This window comes from Eriocheir sinensis, chromosome 5 (genome assembly GCF_024679095.1).
Source record: "Eriocheir sinensis breed Jianghai 21 chromosome 5, ASM2467909v1, whole genome shotgun sequence".
Classification (NCBI taxonomy): Eukaryota; Metazoa; Arthropoda; class Malacostraca; order Decapoda; family Varunidae; genus Eriocheir; species Eriocheir sinensis.
This window is the reverse complement of record NC_066513.1, coordinates 28,091,011-28,102,734: the sequence shown is the minus strand read 5'-3', so window position 1 is coordinate 28,102,734 and position 11,724 is coordinate 28,091,011.

The following is an 11,724-nucleotide window of genomic DNA, read 5'->3' as shown; positions in this document are numbered from 1 at the left end:
CTGCTCCTTATGAATGATAAAACTAAATACTGTGCAGTAGGACGAGTTTCGCAACAACAGTTTATGAATATTACTGTAGCCATATGTTGGAGTGGCGGTTCGTAACCTTTACACTTCCATATCACATGAAGTTGCTAAACAATACAGTATCTGCCTACTTACTATCTGTCTGTTCCTTGCCGTCATGTCAAGAATACACTTGGTAGTGACGAGACATTAAACCTTTTTATTGTAACGGTCTAGCACTTGTCACCACCACCTCCATTAATATGTTCGTATCAACATTTGCGGAATTTTGAGCATGTTATTATCTTAATTATTATCAATCATCAGTATCGTAACGTTATCAGATTATGGTGATAATCTTATGTTCAGTATACAAACAACACTTAAACACTTCACGTGTACCATCTCTTGGATTGGTGCTCCGTTTGTTCGAACCTCAGGTGTCTCGGACTCACGCTTTACGTGTGCCATCTCTTGGATTGGTGCTCTGTTCGAACCTCAGGTGTCTCGGACTCACGCTGGGGTTGGAAGCTATGCCCTCAGTCTAACAGAAACCACCTCGTCGGCAACAGTCTCCGTCCAGCCTTCATTGTGTTGGTTACGGGAACTCTTCGCCTGAACCCGCTGCCCGCGTATCTGCTGGGCTGGGATCGATTCCCCTGCACCCTTGGCCAAGTGTTTATATGTGATGGTTGTGGTGACGAGAGTGATGGTTGTGGTGACGAGAGTGGTGGTTGTGGTGACGAGACTGGTGGTTGTGGTGACGAGACTGGTGGTTGTGGTGACGAGAGTGGTGGTTGTGGTGACGAGACTGGTGGTTGTGGTGACGAGACTGGTGGTTGTGGTGACGAGACTGGTGGTTGTGGTGACGAGACTGGTGGTTGTGGTGACGAGACTGGTGGTTGTGGTGACGAGACTGGTGGTTGTGGTGACGGGAGTGGTGGTTGTGGTGACGAGACTGGTGGTTGTGGTGACGGGAGTGGTGGTTGTGGTGACCACTATAGGAATGTGCGGTATTGGCAAAAATACCGGTTTTCTTAAATAATACCGGCCCGCCTCTTCCCGGTATAAGTCATGATACCGATACAGAGAGAGAGAGAGAGAGAGAGAGAGAGAGAGAGAGAGAGAGAGAGAGAGAGAGAGAGAGAATTACATAGATTTACATAGAACATAAGACTACACAGACCCCATGGTCCAGACTAGGTGGTCTGTCCTTAAACCTAAGTGATTCTACATTCATCAGATGGCTCCAAAACGTTGCTTTTCTACTCTAGTTAATATTAATTAAGTTGAAGGAAGTGACGGTCGAGCTTGTTTTTAAAGGAGTCAGTCGTGTTACACTGGACCACTGATGTTTGGATCTTATTCCATTCTCGCACTACAACGTTGGTGAAGAAAAATTTGGTGCAGTCTGAATTTACTTGTCTACATTTGAGTTTTATGCCATTGTTCCTCGCTCGCAAAGTGTCATCGATCATAAACAGTTTTGTTCTGCCTACATTCGTGGAACCATTAAGTATTTTAAAACATTCGATCAGTTTTCCTCGGAGGCGACGTTTCTCAAGAGGGTGGAAAGCATTTCTTTGTAGAGAGAGAGAGAGAGAGAGAGAGAGAGAGAGAGAGAGAGAGAGGCAAGGTGTAGGTAACAGATTCTCGTGTCATATGGAATGCCTCCTATATCTCCCGTGTCCTACCTCCCCCCACACCCAGGAGCTGCCGTGACGAAGGCCTGACCCGTGGGGGAGCGCCTGTGTCTTGTCCCACACACCCGGGAGCGGAGGCCTGACACATTGGGCGACCGCACTGATAACAACCTCAAAACTGGAGACTGGGATGCCGGGCCAGGATTGGGTGACATCACGAAGAGTCACACAAAGATAGATCAATTTAGGTCAAGAAATGCTGTATAAAGGACATAAGGAGTGTGTCATTTTAATAGCGGCGATGATATTGTGCTTGGTTCAGTGTGTTAGTGAGGATAGATTATCGTTGGTAGAGCGGGGCACCACCTCAGTGTAATATATCAAGTTATTTATATTACAGCAACACTTACAATTTAACTCATCCGTTTCCCTTAAAGCAATAGTTCTAACACCTTTAATTTAATGATTGAATGTTTCCTTCCTTCTTTTTTCATTTCCTTGTTTTCTCTTTGACCCATTTTCTCTGATTCCTCGTTTTTCTTCAGTTTTCTCTCTCCTCCTCTTCCTCCTCCTCTGTCTTCATCCCTTCCTTCCTTTTAATAAGTCCAAGTTATCTTTTGCGTGACGTTCTTTCTGGTGGTCAAATCTTGCATCTCATTTCCTTTCGTTCATTCTCTCTCCTCCTCCTCCTCCTCCTCCTGTCTTTCTTTATCCTTTCCTTTCTTTTAATAAGTCCAAGTTATCTTTTGCTTAATTAACGTTTATAATTCTTTCTGGTGGTCAAATCTTGCATCTCATTTCCTTTCGTTCATTCTCTCTCCTCCTCCTCCTCCTCCTCCTGTCTTTCTTTATCCTTTCCTTTCTTTTAATAAGTCCAAGTTATCTTTTGCTTAATTAACGTTTATAATTCTTTCTGGTGGTCAAATCTTGCATCTCATTTCCTTTCGTTCATTCTCTCTCCTCCTCCTCCTCCTCCTCCTCCTCTGTCTTTCTTTATCCTTTCCTTTCTTTTAATAAGTCCAAATTATCTTTTGCTTAATTAACGTTTATAATTCTTTCTGGTGGTCAAATCTTGCATCTCATTTCCTTTCGTTCCTCCTCCTCCTCCTCCTCCTCCTCCTCCTCTGTCTTTCTTTATCCTTTCCTTTCTTTTAATAAGTCCAAGTTATCTTTTGCTTAATTAACGTTTATAATTCTTTCTGGTGGTCAAATCTTGCATCCCATTTCCATTCGTTCATTCTCTCTCCTCCTCCTCCTCCTCCTCCTCTGTCTTTCTTTATCCTTTCCTTTCTTTTAATAAGTCCAAGTTATCTTTTGCTTAATTAACGTTTATAATTCTTTCTGATGATCAAATCTTGCATCTCATTTCCTTTCGTTCATTCTCTCTCCTCCTCCTCCTCCTCCTCCTCTGTCTTTCTTTATCCTTTCCTTTCTTTTAATAAGTCCAAGTTATCTTTTGCTTAATTACCGTTTATAATTCTTTCTGGTGGTCAAATCTTGCATCTCATTTTCCTATCGTCCATTCTCTCTCCTCCTCCTCCTGCTCATAATCCAATTCCTTCTATTCTCCTTTATTCCTTTTTCACTTTCCCTCCTTCCCTTTTCCATTCCCCCTCCCCGATTTTCCTCCATTCTTTCCTCCTCTATTCTTCCTTCATCTCCTTCTCCTTTTTCTCCTTTCACTCCTCCTCCTCCTCTGTCTATCTTCATCCCTTCCTTCCTTTTAATTAATGTCTAAGTTATCTTTTGCTCAAGGTTCCTTCCAGTGTGTTTGTGGTGCCCGGCTCTGCTTGCTAGTTTGTTTTGTCACTGTATAATTGTCAATCCTAGTTTTTGTCATTGTATAATTGTCAATCCTAGTTTTTGTCATTGTATAATTGTCAATCCTAGTTTTTGTCATTGTATAATTGTCAATCCTAGTTTTTGTCACTATAATTGTGAGTCCTAGTTTGCTTTGTCACTGTATAATGGTCGGTCCCAGCCTTTTTGCATGGCTGTAATTCTGCATCTGTGTAAGGCCCCTTTTCACAGTTCCTCATGATGGGTTAGTAAGCTCCAAACCAAATACCAGAGCCTAAATTTCCTTGTGCTCGGTGTCTGGAGTTTATATTCAAGTTCACAAATTTGACGAGACTATACAGGAAAGGTCTTGTGTGTTTATGCCACGAAGGAAAGGGAGGAGAAGGGAGATGTAATATATATAAGTGAGATCCTGTTTATATTCAAGTTCACAAATTTGACGAGACTATACAGGAAAGGTCTTATATTGTCATGATACGAAGGAAAGGGAATAGAAGAGAGATGAGATTGGGAGACGAGTGTCTGAGATCCTGTTTATATTCAAGTTCACAAATTTGACGAGACTATACAGGAAAGGTCTTGTGTGTTTATGGTACGAAGGAAAGGGAGGAGAAGGGAGATGAGATTGGGGGACGAGTGAGCCGAGATCCTGTTTATATTCAAGTTCACAAATTTGACAAGACTATACAGGAAAAGCTGTGTTTATGATATGAAGGAAAGGAAAGAGAAGGGAGATGAGTAAGCTGAGATCCTGTATTTATTCAAGTCCACAAATTTGACGACACAATACAGGAAAAGCTCTGTGTATTTAGTGTGTCATCGAAGACCGCGCCATTTTGAACAGTATGGGATTCTATAGCTTGGTTCAGGAGTGTTACAAAGATTGTGATGGACTGTGGAAGCGGCCCTTAATGTTCCCTTTTCTAATATGCCTCTCTGTTTTTGCAGGATGCCGCGGACGGACCATGCAGAGGACTCATCGCGACGACACCAACGGTTTGGTTAAGTGGGTTCTCTTGTGTGTGCGTCTGTGTGTGAATGGCAGGCCTGTCGTATGATTGTGTGTGTGTGTGCGTTGGCGTTATGCCTTCGCACTATTATTTTGTTAGGATGTATTTTTGTGTGTGAACTTTTTGCACGTAATCTTTTTTTATACCCATAGCTAGCGTTTGTTTGTGTGGCAGTGTTCCGGGAGATGGACGCCGGGGGACATGGGCTTGGGGAGGCGCACATGACCTCCTCTGTCCGTGACCTCTTCAGCTGGGGAGACCGGTAAGCATTTTGATATAGTTGTGTGGATAATGGATATTGTTTTTTACAGCTAAAGAAACCACTCTAGGGCAATGAGAAAATAGGTTTAGAAAAAGCCCGTTAACCCCTTCCCGGCAGCAGGGCTGACATGATTTTCCACCAAGTTTAGTAGAAAACACTCACTTGTCAATCCTGTGTTGTGAGAATTACTGTTTGGAACACTCTCATACACGGGAGATTTTAGTGCGGCTGGTGGTCGCAGTGAGCGTTTAGCACCACCAGCAAATACGCCTAACGCCCACTGCAAGCGTTTAGCAATGAAAGGGTTAAGTTGGACTGGTTATATGTATATTGATACATTCAAATGAAGGTTTAGAGTAACCACTGATGGTACATGAGTCAGGATCATCAAAATCATCCAAAAAAATCAGCATCTATATCCTCAGCTGCCAAAGGAGTCATTTCCTCCGGCTCAAGAGGTCTCTTACTCCTTGACATGATAGACTATAATAATAAAAGAAACTAGGAAAAATGCAAAAATTCCCAGTGTCAGCTGATGTGCGTTGCATATGTAGTGCGGCGACGGCCTGATGAACGAGCCTCCCATAACCCACTTAGCCAGGGGGGCACCTCTTTGGCCGACTCGGTAAGGAGTGGCTCTCCCGTCACGCTGGTCGCGGGTTCAATCCCAGGCAGCCGGCGAATACCCTGATCTTGATTAATTTCTCGTGTTATTTCGATACACGCAGAGGACGTGTTGAGAAATAGGAAGGATTTAGAAAAGAAGCTCGTCGGGGCATTACACATATCCAACAAAGCACAAGGGTGACTGTCCTTGAGAGGCAATGTTGGCAAGTGTCCAGGGGTTTGAGATGCCTAATAATAATTTATTTTGTTCATTTTGTCAGTAGTAAGGAATCTTCTATTTTTTTGGGGGGGGTCGGCCCAGCCCGTTCTGGCGCAGGCGAGTGTTTATAGTGGCGCCATGATACTATCTAATGAGGGCAAATGAGAGCAAACGTCTATACACAGACGCGCCGACAAAAAGTCCCAATTTCCAAACGTCTCTATATAGATCCTCCGCAGGGAAGGGCTTAACCCGTGGGCGTCGGCAATGGGAAAGCCGAGAAGTGGCCGAGAAATGGCAAAATTACACTGCATTTTGAGACTAAGAAAAGAGCATGGAACGTACATCAGAGCACTTGCTCCTCTCATAACTATAAAGCCATTAAGAATATTTCTTTTACTCAAACTCCATTCTGTTTGTGTGGTGTTTGTCACAAAATAAAGAGTCTTGTGACGCGTGACATCTAGCCGAGAGTCGCTTGTTGTCTACTTTAAAGAATTTGACGAGTGATTACTGTATGGATAGCTAATTCAGTCTGCCGTGACCTTACTGCACCACCTATCATGCATGGTGGGTTGCGGTATGCCACAACCACCTACAATTAGCTTGAATCAAGGGTTTTATGGCGAGCCCTTTTTAGGGTCCACCGTACCACAGCCATGACTCGTGAAACCCCAGAAAAGGGTCTGCCGATGTTCTTGGGTTAATTGTTGCTCCTTCAGAGACAAAAGTTATGAGCGGCCGAAAGGGATGTCAGTTTCGGGAGGAGAGGTGTCTCGATACGTCATTCCTCGTGAGAGAATTCAAGTCGAAGGCAGAAGGAGATATAGACACAGGAAGGATGCTCCAGAGTTTACCAGTGTAAGGGATGAAAGAATGAAGATGCTGGTTAACTCTTGCATAAGGGGTTTGGACAGCACAGGGATGAAAGAGTGGAGATCCTGGTTAACTCTTGCATAATGGGTTTGGACAGTATAGGGATGAAAGAATGAAGATGCTGGTTAACTCTTGCATAAGGGGTTTGGACAGTATAGGAATGAAAGAATGAAGATGCTGGTTAACTCTTGCATAAGGGGTTTGGACAGTATAGGGATGAAAGAATGAAGATACTGGTTAACTCTTGCATAAGGGGTTTGGACAGCACAGGGATGAAAGAGTGGAGATCCTGGTTAACTCTTGCATAATGGGTTTGGACAGTATAGGGATGAAAGAATGAAGATGCTGGTTAACTCTTGCATAAGGGGTTTGGACAGTATAGGGATGAAAGAATGAAGATGCTGGTTAACTCTTGCATAAGGGGTTGGACAGTATAGGAATGAAAGAATGAAGATGCTGGTTAACTCTTGCATAATGGGTTTGGACAGTAGAGGGATGAAAGAATGAAGATGCTGGTTAACTCTTGCATAAGGGGTTGGACAGTATAGGGATGAAAGAATGAAGATGCTGGTTAACTCTTGCATAAGGGGTTTGGACAGTATAGGGATGAAAGAATGAAGATGCTGGTTAACTCTTGCATAAGGGGTTTGGACAGTATAGGGATGAAAGAATGAAGATGCTGGTTAACTCTTGCATAAGGGGTTTGGACAGTATAGGGATGAAAGAATGAAGATGCTGGTTAACTCTTGCATAAGGGGTTGGACAGTATAGGGATGAAAGAATGAAGATGCTGGTTAACTCTTGCATAATGGGTTTGGACAGTATAGGGATGAAAGAATGAAGATGCTGGTTAACTCTTGCATAATGGGTTGGACAGTATTGGGATGAAAGAATGAAGATGCTGGTTAACTCTTGCATAAGGGGTTGGACAGTATAGGGATGAAAGAATGAAGATGCTGGTTAACTCTTGCATAAGGGGTTGGACAGTATTGGGTATATGTAAGAGTAGTATTTATATATATGTGTGAAAAATTATTTAAATGAGTATATAATGTTAGGAATTGCAAAAATGATTATATATGCATAATAGAGGAGATCAGTGATGATTTGACCATTTCTAGTTAAGAAAAATTCAGTTAAGTACATGAGAGATAGAGATGGAATTTATATATTCTTAAAAATACTTAAAACTACTTATCCTCCCTAATTTCTATCTTTCCCGTACTTAATTAAATTTTGGCATTACAATTTTTTTGACCTTAACCCGGTGGTGGTGGCAGCAGCGTGGGTCATGTATCTTAATGGTTCCTCCAAGCGAGAAAAATGAGAAAAATCACCCTCACACAAACCATTTCATAATATATATCAAAGCATTTGTGATCAGTTTATATATCATCTATTTTGGGGAGTTTAAATCATGGCACAAATTTGGCCCGTCGCTGCTACACGGTAAAGCCACAAATTTGGCCCGTCTCTGCTTCACAGTAAAGCCATAAATTTGGCCCGTCGCTGCTACACGGTAAAGCCACAAATTATAGCCGGGAGCATTCTGGACCATCTAGAAAAGCATAATTTAATTCATGATTCACAGCATAGGTTCACAAAGGATCGGTCTTTCACCATATATCAAAGCATTTGTGATCAGATTATGCATCATCTATTTTGGGGAGTTTAAATCATGGACAAATTTGGCCCATCGCTGCTGTTGTCATTCTACACTAAAGTAATCAAGGCGGTCGACCGAGATGAAAACTATGACATAATGTATCTAGATTTCAGTAAAGCGTTCGAGAAAGTCCCTCATCACCGGCTATTACTAAAATTACAGGCTCACGGCATAGATGGTAAAGTTTTGAACTGGATCAGGGCGTGGCTCAGTGGTAGGAAGCAGAGTGCAGATCAATGGTAAAAAATCTGAATGGGGCAGTGTTACGAGTGGAGTCCCTCAGGGGTCGGTGCTGGGTCCTCTGCTTTTTATTATTTACATCAATGACTTGGACAGGAATTAGTAGTGATGTCAGCAAGTTCACAGATGATACCAAGATCGGTAATCCAATCAGACAGGGACGCTACCGTTCTCCAGGATGAGTTTGACAGACTATATGATTGGGCGGGGAAGTGGCAGATGGAATTCAATGTTGGGAAGTGTAGCATTCTGAGTGTAGGTAGGAATCATCCCTCACACAATTACTCCTTAAATGGCACTCCTCTAAGCAGGTCTGGGCGTGAGCAAGACTTAGGAGTCCTAGTGAGTGCTGACCTCCGTCCTAGGGCTCAATGCATTCAGGCCAAAAATTGGGCCAACAGAGTACTTGGTTTCATCTCAAGGAGCGTAAGCAATAGGAGTGCTGAAGTCATCCTCAAACTTTACTTAGCACTAGTTAGATCTCATCTCGATTATGCGGTTCAGTTCTGGTCCCCCTACTATAGAATGGATATCAAGGTGTTAGAATCTGTACAGAGGAGGATGACAAAGATGATTCAGGGGGTGAGAAACTTGCCTTATGAAGACAGGCTGAAGCAGTTAAATCTACACTCGCTAGAAAGGCGAAGGTTGCGAGGAGACTTGATCGAAGTCTATAAATGGATGAAGGGATTTAATAAAGGGGATGTCAATAAGTTTTTGATAGTAAAAGAGCCAGGTAGGACGCGTGGCAATGGTTTTAAGTTAGACAAATTCAGATTCAACAAAGACATAGGCAAGAATTGGTTTACTAACAGAGTGGTGGATGAGTGGAACAGGCTTGGGGGCCATGTTGTGGGTGCCAATACCATAGATACATTCAAGAAGAGGTTAGATAAAGCCATGGCCTTGTATAGCCTAACCAGCCTCTTGCAGACTCCTTATGTTCTTAACTCTTGCATAAGGAGTTTGGACACACAAACCATTTCATAATATATATCAAAGCATTTGTGATCAGATTATGCATCATCTATTTTGGGGGGTTTAAATATCATGGCACAAACTTGGCCCATCGCTGCTACACGGTAAAGCCACAAACTTGGCCCGTCGCTGCTGCTGGGTTAATGGAGCAGCCACCTGTGTCTGAGCCAAGATGTCTGGATGTCTCTGCCGCTGCCTCTCCGCATGTCTGAGTCTCCCTGTACTTCCAGTGTGTTGCCCCGCCTGGAGAGACACGTTGATGGAGGTGGCCGTGTGTCACCCTTTGCCTGTATCCTCTGGCGCCCAGGTAAACAATGATAATGATTATGATAATACCAATAATAGTAATGAATATAATAATACCAATAATAGTAATGAATATAACAATACCAATAATAGTAATGAAATGATAATCAGTCAAATAACAAGATCATTAAATACTGTTGCTCTTGTATAATTTTCATAGTGTGTCTAATTCTCCGTCACTGTCTCCTGGGTTGTGTCTAAGTCGGTCTTGTTCTTTCAGAGGCGCGTAAGCGGAGAGCATCGGCGCAGCGCGGGAGCAGCACGTCAGGGTGTAGGGTGTTTGTTTAGCTGGTGTAGGGTGTTAGGGTGTTAGGGTGTTAGGTGTAACAACGGTTGGCTCTTTCACAGAACGGGTGTGACTCCGTTCTGCGTTTGAGTCTTCCACCTTCAGACGGTCTCCCTCCGAGATGTCTGAAGTTTTTTTTGTCGGTTTTCTCCGTAGGAGGAAGCCGACTCTAGCTACTCTGGCCTCTCTTCCGGGGGTCAGAGCGGTCGGCTCTGCTTGGCCAGGCGTTAGTCTTCGCGTTGTCTCCGCCGACGTTTTGCCAGACTCTTCCGTAAGGTTGAGCCTGGCTTTTTTATTAGGTGGATCAGGCTGCCTTCTTCCAAGGAGTCTGATGGGAGTGGAGTCTTTTTTTTGGTGTATGTCTGTGGGTACTCAGTGGGTAAGGGAGGGTGGGGTAGAATGGTTGGTGGGCTGGAAGTGGGTTGGGGGATGAGCCTCCTGGGATTTGGGTTGTGTCGAGCCTTACCGCCTGGTGTGTTGGGTAACCTTCACGCCAGGGGGGGGGTGCCAAGACCATATCCATCTCCTGGGCAGGGCGATTCCCCTTTCCCATGCCAACTGGCCCTCCTCCGTCTGCCTCCCCAAACCCCCGCTGAGTGCTTGTGTGTGTTATTTTATTTAGGATGTCTTTTTTTTCTATGCCTTTTTCCCGTGTGTTTATACCCAATAGCTAGCGTGTGTGTGTGTGTGTGGCAGTCCGGAGGCGCGTGCAGCGAGGACATCACATCACGTCACTACGGTATATCCACGGTATTTGGTTTAGTGTGTGCTGTGTGTGTTTGTGTGTGTGATGGCAGGCCTGCCGTGTGTTTGACCTTTTGCTGTGTGTTGCTGTGTGACTGCTAGGATTTCATTTCTATGTATGTTTTTTTCCCCATAACCCCCTTCCTCCCTAGCTCTTTAGCTGTTGGCGCTGGGTGGATGCTGCCGGGCGACCAACGGCGGTGGTGGTGTGCAACGCGGGAGCTGCTGAGGTTTGGGGTAGCACTACGGTGCAGGTTATGTAGGGTGTGTGAGTTTTTTTTTTGTGTGAGTGTCTTTTTTTTGTGTGGGGACTTAGCTAATCACTGTGTCAGGAAGGCATGGGCGTGGCCGTCTGTCCATCAGGCCGACGGGCGGGTGTGCCACCTGGCAGTCAGGCTAGCAGGTGACAGGCAAGCTATCTGGCGGTCAGGCTGTCAGTCGGGCCATCAGATAGGTAGGCAGGCCACCTTGCGGTCGGGTTGTCGGGCGGGCACCCCACCCTCGGTCAGGTAGGCAGGCAGCAGCGTCTACGCTGAGCGTGGCTACGTCTGAACGCACGGAACCCGTGACGCTACGTTCCGCTGCACTGACGCTCGTCGTACCTCTGCTCGCACGCTTGCGGGCGGGTTGGGGCGGGGCGGATGGGCGGACGGGCGGGCGACGTGGAACGGGCGGGCGGACGGTGGTCGGGCGGTTAGAGTCGGAGCAACGCTTGAAAGACGCGCAGATAGATGTCAGATTCTCCCGTAGGGAGGTCTGCAATGTGGTAGTTTAGGCCGCGGGGTTGTAACCGGGGCAGTCTGGGTTACAGCATTGCCGCCAGGGTAGCTACTTCCGAGTTACTGAGAACCAGTTTTCTCACAGGAGGAGGCTGGTGGGGCCTAGGTGTTAGGGGTACGACGGTTGGCTCTTTCACAGAACGGTGTTTTCCGTTCTGCGTTTGAGTCTGCCGCTTTGGGCGTCTCCCTCTGAGATGTCGGTTAGGATTTCTTTTTTTATATGTCCGTGTGTAACTGTTGCCTTTAGCCTGTTGTGTTCCTGAGCAGCAAGAAGAGGCGGCTGTGGTGACCCGCCCGATGCG